Source organism: Grampus griseus, assembly GCF_964374135.1.
Source record: "Grampus griseus genome assembly, chromosome: 2".
In the NCBI taxonomy this organism is placed as follows: Eukaryota; Metazoa; Chordata; class Mammalia; order Artiodactyla; family Delphinidae; genus Grampus; species Grampus griseus.
In genome coordinates, this window is record NC_139018.1 from 162,930,789 (window position 1) to 162,946,823 (window position 16,035).

Genomic DNA, 16,035 nt, shown 5'->3' on the forward strand with positions numbered 1-16,035 from the left:
AATTTACATTCCCACCAACAGTGTAGTAGGACTCCCTTTCAGTGAGATTTTTAAAAGAAGAAATATACATAAATCTTGGAGAAAATTCTGGAAAGATATATAGCAATATATTAATCAAAGTTATATTGAGGTGGTAGAAAAAAAGATGATTTTTATTTTCACCTTATAGTTAGATATATTTATGACTGTTCTGTACTAAGCATTAACTGCTTACCAAATTTTAATATAATAACAATACCTGCTCTAACTCACAAAAATATTACAGTATAAAAAAGCGTGATTGTCACTAAAAATTTCATAAACATGAAGTTAAGGAAAGCTTTCATAGCAGAAGATAAATGACAATCTTCAAAACAACTTAACATATAATTTAACAATGCATTACTAGGGCTGCTATGATTAATAACAATAGGCACAAAAATAATGCTAAGATTATGCACAAACAATTAGCTGTCAAGTGTGAATCAATACAGGAATTCATTCAGTACTAAACGTACAAACCTAAGATTGTCTTCAGCATCAGTTGCAACAAGATGTCCTGGAATAAAACCAATTACAAGAGATCAAAAGGTACTGGCCGATAAAACAAGGCACTGGATTATGTAAAAATATTAAAACAGTGGATATTACTGATATCATAATTACTCCTAGCAGGAACACTTGTAAAACCTAAGGAGACAGAATTAAACAAGGAGCTCTGGCAGAAGAATTAAAGCAAATGTGTAAATCAAACACTACTAAATTAAATTCTGTTGTCCTGGCAACTTTAATGCTTTAATAAATAAGTTATTCGACATCTTACAGAGCTTGGAATTTATCATGTGTTAGTGAAAATTCAGAAGCTATTCCTTCTACGTACTTGTAATATGGCCAAAAAATTTCTATCTCAAAAATAAGTTATGGAGTTAGCCCCTAGGGCCTGAGAGGTCACCAGCGAGGTAGAACTGTGGATTGCTCCCCACTATTCCTTATCCCCTCTGCCATCCTGACAGAAGCCAGATTTGGTTTGGGCAATGGATTTGCACACACAGCCTGTGCTGGATGTCCCCTCCAGATCTGCTCTCCTCCCTTCTCTAGCACTTTGACCTGAGAGACTGACCCACATGGACTACATCATAGGTGCTCATGACCTTAGGCTTCCAGTTGGGTTTGGACAATGGGGAACCCCTGCAGGAGATCAAAGGGCAGGAGAAGAATAAGGCCAAGGTAATGTTCTCTCTGGCCCCCTCCGTGCAGACTGGCTGCTTCCCTCACCTAGGGTCATAGGACAGGCCCTCTCCCCACAGCCTCTCCCCACAGCCCTCTCCCCACAGCCCTCTCCCCACAGCCTGTCTGTTCCTGTGGTACATTTGTCTCTAGGTTCTGGAAACCTTTCACCAACACAACCCACCCTCCAGGCTAGGGGTGCCAAGGCTCTGCTCTTACTAACCATGGGGTACTGCACTCATGTGGATTCCCTACATGCTTTCCCATCTTTGTAGGTAGTCACTTTATTAAACTCTCCTCAAATTACTCGTTTCCTGCTGGGACCTTGACGGATCACGTGCCCCAGCCCCAGCTCCAGGAATGGTTTGTTTAAGCCATCAGCAAAGTCCATTCTATTGATTAAAGAGTGGACCCAAGATGTGTGATCCAATGAGAGTGAGTCTCAGGATTCTTGCTTGGAACTCTAGGCCTGAAGCAGCCTCTCTTACAACAGGCAATGTTGACTTAGTTGACCCCAAGGAACCCAACAGCTCAGTGGCTTAACTCAAGAGAAGTCTATTTCTTGTTCACATTATAGTATAATGAAGATCGGCGCAAGGTGGGGAGGGTCTACTTCACAAAGTCATCAAGGGCTCAGGTCGCTGTCATCTGATGTCTCCACTATCCCTTAGGGCCCCTTGTTCTTGCTGCAGACATGGCAAGATCAGGAGTATGGACTCAGGCCTGAGAGTCACATACATGAGCCCCACTCACATTCCATTGGCCAGAACTCACTCATAGGGCTCCCACCGAACTGCAGGGGACTGGGAATTGTAGTCTAGCTGTGTGGCAAGGACGAAAACAAAAGTTTGGTGAACCACTAGCCAGCCTCTCCTTCACCCTTGCAGTGAGGGGCAGCTATATCAGTTACGATGGCATTTGGCAGCATGAGGCCAGAAACTGAACTACAACGACTTAACCAAATAAGGCCTTTGTTTGTTCTTATGTAACAAGGAATCTAGGGGTAGGCAATTCAGAGCTGCTCAAGGAACCAGGCTTCTCCTCCTTATTTCTCTGCAATCCTTAAAAGACATATTCTCCTGGTTGCAAGATGGCTTTAGATAATTCTGTCAGAAGTCCAGGCAGGAGGAAGGGGGAAGGACAAAGTGCAAAGGATGAAAGGAATGTGTCTGGCAAGTTTGGTCCCTTTCTTCAAAAGCTTTCCTGGAAGCCCCATCTAGCAGACTGTCTCTTTCATGGCCATGCTACCTTCAAGGAAGCCTGGGGTAATGTTACCGGGTAAAATATAAGACATTCAGTTAAACTCAAATTTCAGACAAACGACAAATCATGTTTTGTATAAGTATGGATGTCTCACACTGGGCATCCTGTTTTTATTTGTTTTTGCTAGATCTAGCAAGTCTAGCCTGTGAAGATGTGTATTTTTTAAGGGCCATATTGCATCTTTGAAAAAAGTCCAGGTTCTGTTGATAAGGAAGAGGAAGAAATGGACATTGGGTAGGCAGCTGGAAATCCATGCCTCAGTAACCACGCGACCCAGTACTTGCCAGTAACACAACAGTAGAGTCTGTTGGGTGCAGCTCTCAGGATAGTTTTGTCCTTCTCCTGATATAAGCGGGCAGACTTGACTTTTTCTGGAACCATGGACGTGAGTCTTATAAGCCCAGCAGTCACGTTGAGACCATGAGGTAGCAAACATGAGGACAGAGGCCTATACATTGAGGCTGGGGGAGTAAAAAGATGCAAAGAGCCTGGGTCCAGAAGGGATGGTTGCACTGCCCCAGACTTAAGACCAACGATATACTGCCATCTAAGCCCCTGCTACTGTGTGGTTCATTCTTTGCTTCTTTCTCCCTCTCCCATCCCCTCCCTCTGTTTCTTTCCTTTGCTTCAGCAGAACACATTCCTGGCTGGTACATCTCTCTTTCCCGGATTATGGGTGTGGAGCCAAGAATGCTGCTGTGCCTCTTTGTCAGAACAAGAGAAGCAGCCTGAGAATTACACAAAGACCCCAAAGGCGGTCCAGCTGATGGAATTTGCCCCAAACAAAGCCAGACCCACCAGGCTGAGCTGACCCTAAAACCCACCATTCCTCTAGTTACATGAGCCAACAAATAAACGTCTTTATTGTTTCAGATCATCTGAGTTGGACTTTCTTTTCCTTGGAGGAAGAACATCCTGACTGATAAAACCAGATTCTTCAGCACAATACGTAGACTTCTAATGGATTTTACAACATTTATCTCATTACACCAAGACACAGAAATAAAATCAACATGAGGTCCTGTAACGCGACACACATTTGAAAGTAGGAATACACACATTTTTCAGAAGTTCAAATGGTACAATTAAATGTCTTTGTCAAGCATGTGTTTTCCTTATCACTCTATGAGCTTTGTAAGGCCTGTAAATAGATTAAAATTTTTAGTATTAATTATTCCCACTGGTTCTGTAGTCATGCACTGAAGGGCTGCATTTTTAAGTTTCAGTAATTGGACTCTGGAGACTTACAGAGAGGAAGACCATACGTTAACATGTCATACTCTATTCTCAACATGTGCCTGTCATTATCTTCCAACTCAATAATGCTTATAAATGTACAAGCTACGTATGAGCTACTGAAAGTCTTTAAAATCCTGCAGCTTGACATTTAGAGCTATCATCGCCAGCAGGAGCTCATTTCAGCTGGGTTGCGCTTATTGTTTCAAGTATGCCCTCTAGGTTCTTTGGAAACAATGTAAAATATTGTGGGCCAAAAACCCAAAACCATGACCCACATCCTCCGTCAGGTTTTCTGTGACTGGAGCTCTGTGTAACAGACTGAGTGGGAATAAAGGCCATGAGACGAAGTGGGTGATGAAGTAAGTCTCAAGTCTACCTCGGTACCAAGTGATTTGATCATTCTGGAAAATTCGGTAATGAAAAAACAATCGAAATATCAACAGTTATTTCACTGAGTCGACTGATGCACGCAGTCAAAACCCTTGACCCCATCTGACCTAGACTGGCTCCTTTAACAGTCTCGCATCCCTGATGAAGAAAACCAACTAGCTGCGGTCTCCCCTCACACAGCGACGCCAAACCCAGTTACAGCAACTACAAAAACCTAACCTGTCAGAGTCCAGGTAAAATTGTGCCGTGTCAAAAGTTCCCTATGGGGCTTCCCTGGTGGTGCAGTGGTTGAGAGTCTGCCTGCCGATGCAGGGGACGCGGGTTCGTGCCCCGGTCCGGGAAGATCCCACGTGCCGCGGAGCGGCTGGGCCCGTGAGCCATGGCCACTGAGCCTGTGCTCCGCAACAGGAGAGGCCACAACAGTGAGAGGCCCACGTACCGCAAAAAAAAAAAAAAAAGTTCCCTATGTCAACTAAGTTGGCCATTGCCAAGGGACATCTTTTTGCAAGAGAGGGATCTTCCAGCTAGCAGTGATTGTGAGGATGGAAACTGATCTATAGGTGTGGCTTCATTCATCCCTGCAAGGTAGTTGAGGAAACACAGAATTTCTCAATGACACTTGGGTCAGAAGCCTTTCAGAAATGACCCACCAAGTTACCACCAAGTGTACTTTCTCTTATGTAAGGTTATCCAAGCTAGTAAATACATTTCAGGGCTAAAATTACTCAATTCTCTTTCCTTCTCTCTCCCTCCGCCAACCCTATATATTATGCTATACATTTATTGCTATTATTATTATTATACATATATTATTATTATACATTATATATAAATACATAGTATTATATATATAATACATATAATCTCGTATATCTGAAAGATAATACTGTATATTTACTGTCTGTACGATACTGTATATATTATATGTATAATACAGAGAGAATACTGAATATATTATTTATTATATATTGTATACAATATGCATATATAACAACTTATAGATTTACATATACCTGTAAAACAACATTTTGTAAAACTTTTTTAATCTTTAAGAAAATTCATTGAATAAACTGAAGAACAAATCTCTCACAACTAGGGCAATCTTTGTCCCAGTGTTCCTTGCAAAGATTTCCAACACCCAGCACATTTTTGGGCACCCAGCTCTGGACAGCCTTCTACCCATCCCCAGAGGCATCAAAGGAAGGAACTAAAGGCAGATGATGGCTGAAAGGACAGAATGAATGAACCCTCACCATCATTTCTCAAGATTCTGTGACACCTCCCATTTTCTACTTCTGTTCCTTTAGAGTAAATTAAAGAAGCTTTGGATAAGGGGGTGAAATTACATTGTCCTTCAGCTTGCTTTGCTTGTTGGGTGATCTGGGAACAATCTTCACATTTTCGTTTCTGTGTCTGCCTCCGTTTCCAAGGGCTTCCCAATGGCCCTGTGGCTACTGAACTTCCCCTGGCTTCACACGTTTCTATTCTAGTTTTGAAATAGTTGCCGTTTTTATCGTACCGAATAGCTGGCTTGACTACATTTCTCACTCTTTTAGCTGCTGTGTCAATACTTCAAAACATTCAGTCAGTTAACTCAATTCAGTCAAAAATTGTCACAATGTTTACATTGTGTTGACACAGCCCATGGCATTGGAGGAAATACAGCTCATTAAGTTCTTAGTGATTCTTTACGGAGCAGAGCTACACACTATAACAGAGCTACAAATGTAACCACCGTGACAAAAGGAAGGAAATGAGTTACTATTGGGGTGCCAACTACGTGCCAGGCACCGTGGTAGAATTCATCCACATTTTAGCTCATTTAATCACACAATAATCCACACCATTCATGCTATCACCCAGAGTTGGACTGAAAATGATAGTTTATTGTGGAGTTCCTCTTTATACACTAATACTCAAAGAATGCAGGAAGAAAAACAGGCTTCCCAGTCAAGTTTCACTTAATGGTTTAACTTTCTTGAACCTGTGTTTGGTTTTGTTGCAAACTGATATAGCTCCTTTTACAAACCAGGATGCGGAGCCCTCAGCCTCCAACCATCACGCACCCAGGGAGAGTGGACTTCAGAGGGGATTAGACACAGATGCAGAGGTGGCGCTGGTGGAGGGAAGGGAGAGGGAAGCATGGGGAGACTGGAGAGAGGCATGTGCTCAAACCTAAGGACAGTATCTGTGAGATACAGGCACAAAACAACCCGTCTGAATGCCTACTGTGTGCAGGTACAGGGCTAACCCAGGGAGTTTAAGGAAACAGGAGGAGACACTAACGAGTAGCCCAGGAGTGTTAACGAGCCATTTAGCAAAGGCTCTAAGGACCTCTCAATGAGAATGTCCTGAGGCACAGAGTCAGGGCAGAAGAAGGCCTGGGGCAGCCTGGAGAGCAGAGAGTAAATAAAGAAACCCCTAGAAACAGTCCTACAGCAGCTGTTACCTGTAATATAAATGGAGTTTACATTTTAAATGAATTATTCTATTTTTCCTCGAAAAATCTCTGTCTTTAAAAGAACTAGTGAAATATCTACACCTTATATCCCTGCTTGTCCTCGATGTTCCGTGCCCAGAGAAAGTCCAACCCCGGGCTGGCACCGGCCTGAGCCACCCTAATCATTTCTGAAGTAGAGGAAGCGCACATCCTTAAAAGCAACCCATCCACCTCCTGGACTTTCATAAAAATATTGATGCAGTAAGGGAATTGTCGCAGGTGGAATAGATTTTCCGCACAATTATAAAACTCGGCAGATTCGTGTCTTGAATGACAATCATAGAGACAGATAATTAGGTCCTAATTTCTGCTCCGACGTTCTGCAGTTCTCAACAACTAATTGGTAATTTACTCATGAATCTCTGCTCTGCTTGTATCTCACAGTCACACACCAAAAAGTCAGAGTCAAAGGAAATTGCTTCCTATCTTATGTTTTTCTCAAATTAAAAAATTTGTATCTCACACACAGTTTTAAAGGGTATGAAATAAAGCATTCTTTGAAGTTCCCAAAGAGTTATTAAGATGCTAGTAAGCCTTTATGGATTTATTCTAAGGAAAAAAAGGGGAGAAAGGAACGAAGAAGGGAAGGAACAAAGGAGGGAAGGAGCGAAGGAGGGAAGGAAGGAAGGAAAATGACTCTGCAGTAAAATCACAGACACGCACGCGCACGCACACACACAGGACTGTGGGTGCCATGGGGAAAGGAGTCTTCGAATGCTTCTTTTTCTTATTGCTAATACTTTCTAAATATTTACAGAAAGGGCAAAAACTATTCTAAAAAGGAAAAAAAATAAAAATCACTTCTAATTCAATCTCCCAGCATTAACCACTGTTGATATTTTTAGGTTGACACTTAGCATTAGATTCTTTGAAGAGAACATCCTGTGTTCTTTAAAAATCTAATAATAGGGCTTCCCTGGTGGCGCAGTGGTTGAGAATCCGCCTGTCGATGCAGGGGACATGGGTTCATGCCCCGGTCCGGGAAGATCCCACATGCTGCGGAGCGGCTGGGCCCGTGAGCCATGGCCACTGAGCCTGCGCGTCCGGAGCCCGTGCTCCGCAACGGGAGAGGCCACAGCAGTGAGAGGCCCACGTACCGCAAAAAAAAAAAAAAAAAAAAAAAAAACTAATAATAAATTAAAGGAGGACTCCTACTGCCTCCCTGGCCCATCTCCTCAGACCTACTTCCCTTACCTGCCGGTGAGTGGCAGTATAGTGGGATACCCACACCCACCCCACGCTGCCTCACCCCACCCTACCCTAACACCTCTAACCCCATGAACGGACATCAGCTGCCACTTGGCCAAAGTCCTAATGCCCAAAACGGGAAGAAGTTCAGATCTAAATAATTAAAATGACGTTTTGGTTTCTCTGTTCTTCCTTCACATAAAATTTGGTTAGATCTGTACAAATTAAGAATGTGTGGGGCTTCCCTGGTGGTGCAGTGGTTGAGAGTCTGCCTGCCGATGCAGGAGACACGGGTTCGTGCCCCGGTCCGGGAAGATCCCACATGCCGCGGAGCGGCTGAGCCCGTGAGCTATGGCCGCTGAGCCTACGCGTCCGGAGCCTGTGCTCCGCAACAGGAGAGGCCACAACAGTGAGAGGCCCGCGTACCGCAAAAAAAAAAAAAAAAAAAAAGAATGTGTATATTATGCCATTTGCAGCAACACAGTTGGACCTAGAGAACATCAGTGTATAGATGGACTTCTCCCTGAAAACCAGGGAGCTGCACAAGCCGCACGTTCTCCCTGCTTGGCCCTGTAATAAACCTCTCTCTGCTCCAAAAAAAAAGAAAAAAGAACGTATATATTAACTTATATAATATTGTACATTAAATAAGTAAATAAATAAAAGTGAATTTTAAAAGAATGTATATATTGAATGGTCTTAATATGGGCATTTCATGGTGTTCGTGAAATTCACTTCGGGAGACTCTCTGGAGCAACTGCCTCTGGAAAAGAATTTCCAGCCAGTTTAAGGGACAGAACTTAGTTTTTATGGGGCCTGAAGTCTAAACAATTTCGAGTGGTGATTTCTTTAAGAAAAATAATACAAGATCATGAATGCAAAATGTAGCATGAAAATAAATATTTATTTCGAATGAGAAAAGAATTCCCAGCTAATAACAGATCTTTAAAACCTGACAAATACCACAACAATAACAAAATCCAGAAACACGATATAACCTGTTTATGAACTGGTTCATCCATCACTATGATATTTTTCCACAGACTAGCTTCTGGCTCTACTTGCTTCTCCTCCACTCCTTGCCTCCGTGAAGTGCCGGTACCAGAGGACAGGTACCTATCACAACTCGGCCTCTGACCCTACAGCTTCGTTTCACAACACCAGATGAGTTGGCACAGTGGGTGGGAGGGCATTTGGAAACCCATTCCTGCACTAGACAGCCAGCAACAGTCTATAGCCTAACTTTGAACCACACAAATATAACCTGCTAAACCCCCCTAAATGTATCCCCAACACAACTTCCATTAGCCAGATCCCAAAAAGGCCTGTGGCCACTTTCAAGGCCACCCAACTGGAGGGGAAGTACGACAAGAAGTCAGAAGAGAAAGACACAACCGTCCCAACCAACTGCAACGGAAATATCTTACTAGGAACACAGTGCCTCTGGGAAGGGTTCATGCCCTGGGGAGCCTGTTTAGCCCCATTAGCTTCCAGGTAAATCCACGTCTACCCCATGCTGTACTCACACTGCTGAGGAGTACTTTGTCCAGCACCCCAGAAGCTGGCATCCCCAGAGAAGCTAAAACTGGTGAGGGGGTGGTCACCAAATTAGATATGTATACAAAATGAACTTGAGAGGTCCTGGAGAGGAGTTCTAGAAGGTTCTCCCAAACAGGGAGGTGAGAGGCCAGCCCTAGCTCGAGATAGAGAAAACAAACCAAACATGAGCCCCAGAGAAAAGTCACAAGGGACACCCTCCTCATTATAGCATGGATTTGCAAAGGTAACTGCTCTTCACAAGAGTAACTCTATACAGTTCGCTCCGATGAAGAGCAACAGCTGTTTATTTATTTAAGTGTGGTGAAGAGCTCTCCCGGATACTGCCAGGGAGGCCAGCAAGTTCTCAATACAAATCGTCTACCAATAATCTGAAACCCTTAATCTTGATAGAACGCTGCTGTTGGAAAAATGTAGCTTTGGGGCATCTCACAACTCCAGCCTCTGCGAGTTACTGGCTATATGACCCCAGATAAGGTACTTAGCTGCTCAAAACCTGTTTCCTAACGCATAAAATGGATGTAATAATACCTACTCTAGGTTTGTTGAGGCTTCATGATATTTGTGACAATTATCCCACAAATGAAATTTTCAGCCAATAGTTGCCATTATTAGAAAGCTGCCTTTCCCATTTACTTTGCCATGTTTGGTGACCTTGCCTGTTACACAAATAAATAAGTGCTTGCTTGTGAAATTGAGATTAAAATCCCAAATGAAAATTGAGAGTATGTGGTCAAGCTACATATTGATCAGCCTGGTTTGTTAAAAATAAAACCTTTCTAAGGATCTGAGTTGGGGGTGTATATCTGGGGAGGGTGGGAGTGGAGTGAGAAGAGAAGGTATTAATTATAAGTAACAAAGTTTTATTTTTTATAACTGAAGGCTATATAAATTCCAAAGTAGTCAGGACTGATTTAAAGACTAACTTTTTGGGGGAGGGGTAAATTGGGAGATTGGGATTAACATATACACACTACTATATGTAAAACAGATAACTAATAAGGACCTACTGTATAGCACAAGGAATTCTACTCAGTATTCTGTGATGGCCTGTATGGAAAAGAATTTGAAAGAGTGGATATACATATATGTATAACTGATTCACTTTGCTGTACACCTGAAACTAACACAACATTGTAAATCAACTATATTCCAATAAAAATTTAAAAAAAATAAAGATTAGAACTTCTGCTACTAAAATATGCATCTTGGCGGTTAAAACCCTTGAGATTCAAGGGCATTAAAGTATGTAAGCTTATGTGAACTCCTAGACTCTATTATTGTTTTATTTTTCCCTCAAATATGCTCATTTTGGCATTTAAAATATAACTGATACATATTCTAAATCAACTATACTTCAATAAAAAAATAAAAAATAATTGATATAAATGTCTTTGCCTACCCACCGGGAACTCAGCCCCACACAGCTACAGCACACCAAACTACCATTCAATGAAAGACGCCCAAGTCAGCCCTCATTTCTCTCTAACTTATCAGCGCTTTCCTTCAAGTCCTGACTAGTTCACAGGAAGAACAGATGTGCGATTTTTTTTTTTACTTTTTCAAAAACTTTTCAGCAAGTGTTATTAGAGAATTGAGTGTTTACATTTCAAAACGCTATGGATTTCCTGGGCTCTGTCCTCTCTTATTAAGACCCAGGAACTTATCGTGGTTGCAAACTCTTTGCGGTGAAGGGTGAGGCCCGTGGAAGCAAGTAGGAAGCCTTTTCTTCACGCTGCCCCTGAGAACCGAATGGGGAGCCATTTGCGCCGCAATGAACACTGACAGGGTCACTTCAATGGGTTTTAGACTATTATCTTCTTTTGAAGTTTCTATCTCCAAGTTGTGGAATACCCACCATTACGACAGACTTTTGAAAAGTTTAAATCCTAGAGAATAATTCATTCGAACTACAGATTTTGCATTGTTTCATTTGTTCTTTCAAGTCTCGTTTTCTCCTATAAAATCTACAGTTTAATTGCTGCTATTACTGGTTGATAGCATTAATTTTTTTTCTCCTAATACCTTATTGCTGCTAAACCTAAAATTTCTAATCCTGCCAAATCACTACTATTTTATTAAACTATTACATCCCCCCCCACCCAGGATCTCACATATAAGATCTCACCCAGTTTAATTCTTGATACATTTCCCTGCCAAACAGCTGAAATCCCAAATCAGTGATAATTTTTTGCTGTCACTGGGTGGCTAGACTTTAAGCACAATTCTTTCTTTTTTTTTTTCCAACTGGAAATTTTCTGATCTGTGAACTTAAAAACCCCGTTTACGGGACAGTTCCTTGATCTCACTGCAACCTCCCCCGCGGGAGACCTTTCAGGACCTCCTCCACTCAGCTATTTCCATATATTAGGGCTCTTGTTTGTCTATTGCAAGAACTCCCAAAACTTTCAGGAGTTTTAGCACTAGATCATTACTTATTTATAAACCTCCTCCTTTAAAAAAAAGAAAGTCATACGGCACTTATCTAATTTAAAGAGGATGAATATTAATTTTGTATCCAAAATGTTGATTCTCCTGTGATCATCAGACACGGTCTCCAAGCACAGAGGTACGTTTCGTTGCAGGTGTTTGACTTTCCACCCCCTGTGGCTAGAAACCATGTCCCCCAGGTCAGAGAAAAGCTATCAGCTTTTCCAAATTGCATTTTACTTTGTCAAGAAACATGGCGCTGTCCTCAAATATCTGTAAGGGTCATTCAAGAGCACTTGCTTTATCAGGACGCCTTGAGAGAGAGACAGAAGTATGGTAAAAATACAAATGTTAAGGTTCACAATCTTGGAATAAGCACTGATTTTTAAAATAATAGTTAAAATTTGTAAAGGTGGTTCTGAAATGCTCAAATTTTGAGAACCAGAATTAAGAAAGCAGAGGGTGATAGCGTTCTCCTCTGCAGAGGGTATTTTGTTTCGCTCTGCTTGCTTGAAGTCAGAGCTAATAATCCAAAGTTTTTAATGGATGATTTGGCCAAAGACCATCAGGCCGTCTTGCTGATGTGCAGCCCTATTTTCCATGTGCATTACCCTCTACAGACAAGTATAGCCCTTGGTACACTTTTTAAAATTAGAATTGAATGAAAAACAAAATGACTTTTAAAAATCACTTTTACCCCCAGCTCTTTGTCTCCCTCTCACAGCTGCACCACCTCCAGCTTCAGGAGCAGGTTGCGGGGACACAAACAAGCAGAAATTCCTTAACTTGCACTTACAATCTGAAAAATAGTCAACTAAGTATTGGGAGAGGCAGTAAACGGAAGACTCGGCCAAATTTGCCTTGGATGGGCTGACCTTCCTAGGTGACTCCAGACAGAGGGATGCAGGGCCCTGACCGGGCTCCCGCGCTCACCGCCCCCGCCCCGCCCCCCTCACCGTGGGCTCCGCAGGGTCAGGTATGCACGCTCGCTGCAGAGGACGGGGGCGGGTCACGGCCTTCATGGATCAGGCCATTGGCAGCCTACTGGGGGCTTAGGCGCGGCCATGGCCATAGGAAGGGCGGCTCCTCGGACAAGCCATCCAGGGTAGTGGGATGTGGACATCCGGGTCTCCACTGGAAGCGACCTCGGCTCTGGCCCCCCAGCATCCTGTTGTCTCGCTCAGGCCCTGCGCAGGGTCCCACGTTTTCGGTTCCTCTTCACCTGCATCTTGTGGCAGAAATCCCGTGACCCGGGGCCGTGGCCACTCTGGGGCCGAGCAGAGTGGTGGTCAGAGGACACGCTCTTCCGACCTTAATGTCCAGCACCCAGACACGGGAACGGCCCATCACTTGCCCCATAACATGCCGGACGGACGAGGGTAGTGGGATTCCATCTTGTTGGCAACTGTCTTCCCCACGCCAGCCCCTGCAGACAGAGCGCCTGCCCAGCATCACCCGGAGGGGCCGAGGCCGCCCTGTCCACCCGTCCATGGCCATCCAGATGACCATTTAAACAAAGGGCCCACGGAAAGATTGTGGAAGCGCTCTGTCCTGACCAGGAAGCACCACCAAGGTCTCTTTTGGGTAAAAGGAGAGGGGACGCCAGTGTCGCACCGTGCAGAGCCAGCCCTTCCTGCGGTGCGGGCCCGGGGTCCCTGTCCCGCCCTGCGAGACCCAGGAGGGAAGCTGGTGCAGACCCAGAGCCGGGAGGGAGACTCCATGGATCTCTGTGGTACTGTCCGAACCTTACCCTACAGGCATGAATCTCCCGTTTTACAGTAAGGTTCCTTCACGGAATCGTAAAGCTGCATTTTGACCTGCTCTTTACGCTCCTAGAGCACGTGAAGAAACTGAAGCCCAGAGAGGCTAAGAACCTGGCGGGCGGCTTCCAGAAGGCCTGGGCGAGGGCACAGTGCACCCAGTATGCCATGTACCCTCGCCATCCTCGCCGGCCCCGCCAGCTGCAGAGAGAGGAGCAGGGAGCGTGCCCAGGGCCAGGTCTCGGCGCTCCGGCTCCGCCAGTGTCACCCTAGCCCCACCCCCGCCGAGCCCCACCGCTCTGCTGACTTCCACCCCCAGGCTCTTCTCCGGCCCTGCACCTTCCCCACCAGCGCCTCCTGTCCGGAAGCCCCTTAAATCCCCCTCCCCTTCAAGACCGGCAGTCAGCACTAAACAAGCACTTACTGATCACCTGCCCGTCAGCCCCCAGCGAAACACAAAATGCCTTGAGATTTGCACAGCAAACGGGCCTGGGCTCGCGTGTTGAATAAGCAGTGGCCCCTTCCAGAAGTTTCCTCTGGCTTCTGGCTCCGTCAGCATCTACTTAGCACCAACACGTGTCAGAAGTTGCACCCGGTGTTTACAAATGTCACCCCAGTCTGTCCCCCAACACTCCCATAGGCCTATGTGCCCATGACCTCATCTGACTGAGGAGAAGACAGAGGCCCAGAGCGTTAGTAATGGCCCATGGAGGGAAATGTGAGACCCTCTTTTTTCCCTCTGTCACAGCTGCATCCCTGAGTGAAGACAATGACAAAAGGAAACAGAGCCCCCCACCAACTCATAACTTTTTCTCAAAGAGAAAAAAATAAAAATGTTTGTTGTTTTAGACCACTAAGATTTGGGAGTGTTTGTTACTGCAGAGTACTCTAACCTATCCTGACTGCTACAAGTTCCATGTAATGAGATAATGTAATAATATTTCACCAATTTAAAATAATGTTTAAAAAAAAACTGGAGTGAATTAGTAATTCCTCTGAATTACAGAAATTTTAAGAAAAGATGTTACTTCTGACAACAGTCTGCTGTGATATTCACCCACCTCCTGATTCCACCATTTACTGGAACTCTCTCAGCTGTCCTATCAGTGGAGAGTAAGTGATGTTATTTTAAATGGTTTTATTCCCAGTTGTTTCCTTTCTAGTCTGTGTCTATTAAGTAGGTAGGAGGGGATATTGCCAAATGGATAACAGTGTAGGCAAAGGCAGATGGACCTGGCTTTTGGTCACATCTCTATAACACACCAGCTGGTAACCCTGAGCATGTCATGCCCCTCCGTGCATTAAAAAAAAAAAAAATGGGGATAATACCTGCCAGCACAGAACCTGGTGGGCGGTAAACCTGACTGGCACATAGTCAACCTCGGATAATGGCCTGACATTGTCAGAAATTGTCCAGAGCAAGAGCTATCCCTTTTACATTTAACTCACTTTGCATTGTTCTGCCCAGGGTGGCTAGTCTGCAAATGGAGTTGGCAGACAACGTGTTTCAAAATGAATCAACTCTTCTTCTTCCTCCAGTTCATGGTTCATCAGCTAATTCCATCTCTTGGGTTGGAGATTCCTGCTGTGGCATTTTTAGATGCACACATTCAATTTCATTTTTAAATTGGAATTTCGATAACCCATAAAAATAATTCAGATATACCTATGAGAGTCTCACTCCAGTTTCCCCCGTGGGAAGCAGTGTTGGGAGATATTAAGAACATGGGTTTGGGAATGAGTCAGGGCAGGGGTTGAATCTCAGTTCTGCCTTTGATTACGACCTACGGCAAGCACATAATTCTCTAATTCTCCATTTCATTTTCTCTCTAAGGGGTAATAATACTCATCCTACAGCATGGTCATAAAAGTGAACTGAACATGCATGCTGAATAAAGCACATTACCTGGGATACAGTAATTGCTCACTTAAAAAAGACCAAAAAAAAAAAAAAAAAAAAAGTTCGTTTCCTTCCATGTTGTGTTTCTGAGTTTTTGACATGGTTTACTAAAATTTAAGTTCCTGTGAAGAGAGTGGTGATTTCAAGACTGAAGGTGTCAACAATCTCACTTTCTCAGAGCCCCTGCTATTCCCTTTTGTATTGAGAGAGGTCACGTCAACACCATTTGGATTTTAAAGTTAAGATCGTCCACAAACTGGAAACCAATAGTCGTTAGTGTTAAGAAATGAAAGCAAACTCCAGGCAAGCTATTTCTTCTTAATCACTCAATTAAGCTGAAAACTATTACAATTCTGCTCTATTTCATGTTCTCAGTCCAAATGAAGCAGCATCCATTGAACAAAGGAAAATCAGTTGATTCACTATAACGCACTGCTGAAAACAAGAGTGAAACGGAGCAGGACCCTATGGTGCTTGCCCCTCCCCCCATGTCCTCAACCTGCCTTTCATCTGTGGAAAAACTTTAGCCAAAGAATAAGTTTAATCAGAGAAATGAGAAAATGCAGAAACAAAGGTAAACAGTCAACGGAGACCAAGTAATA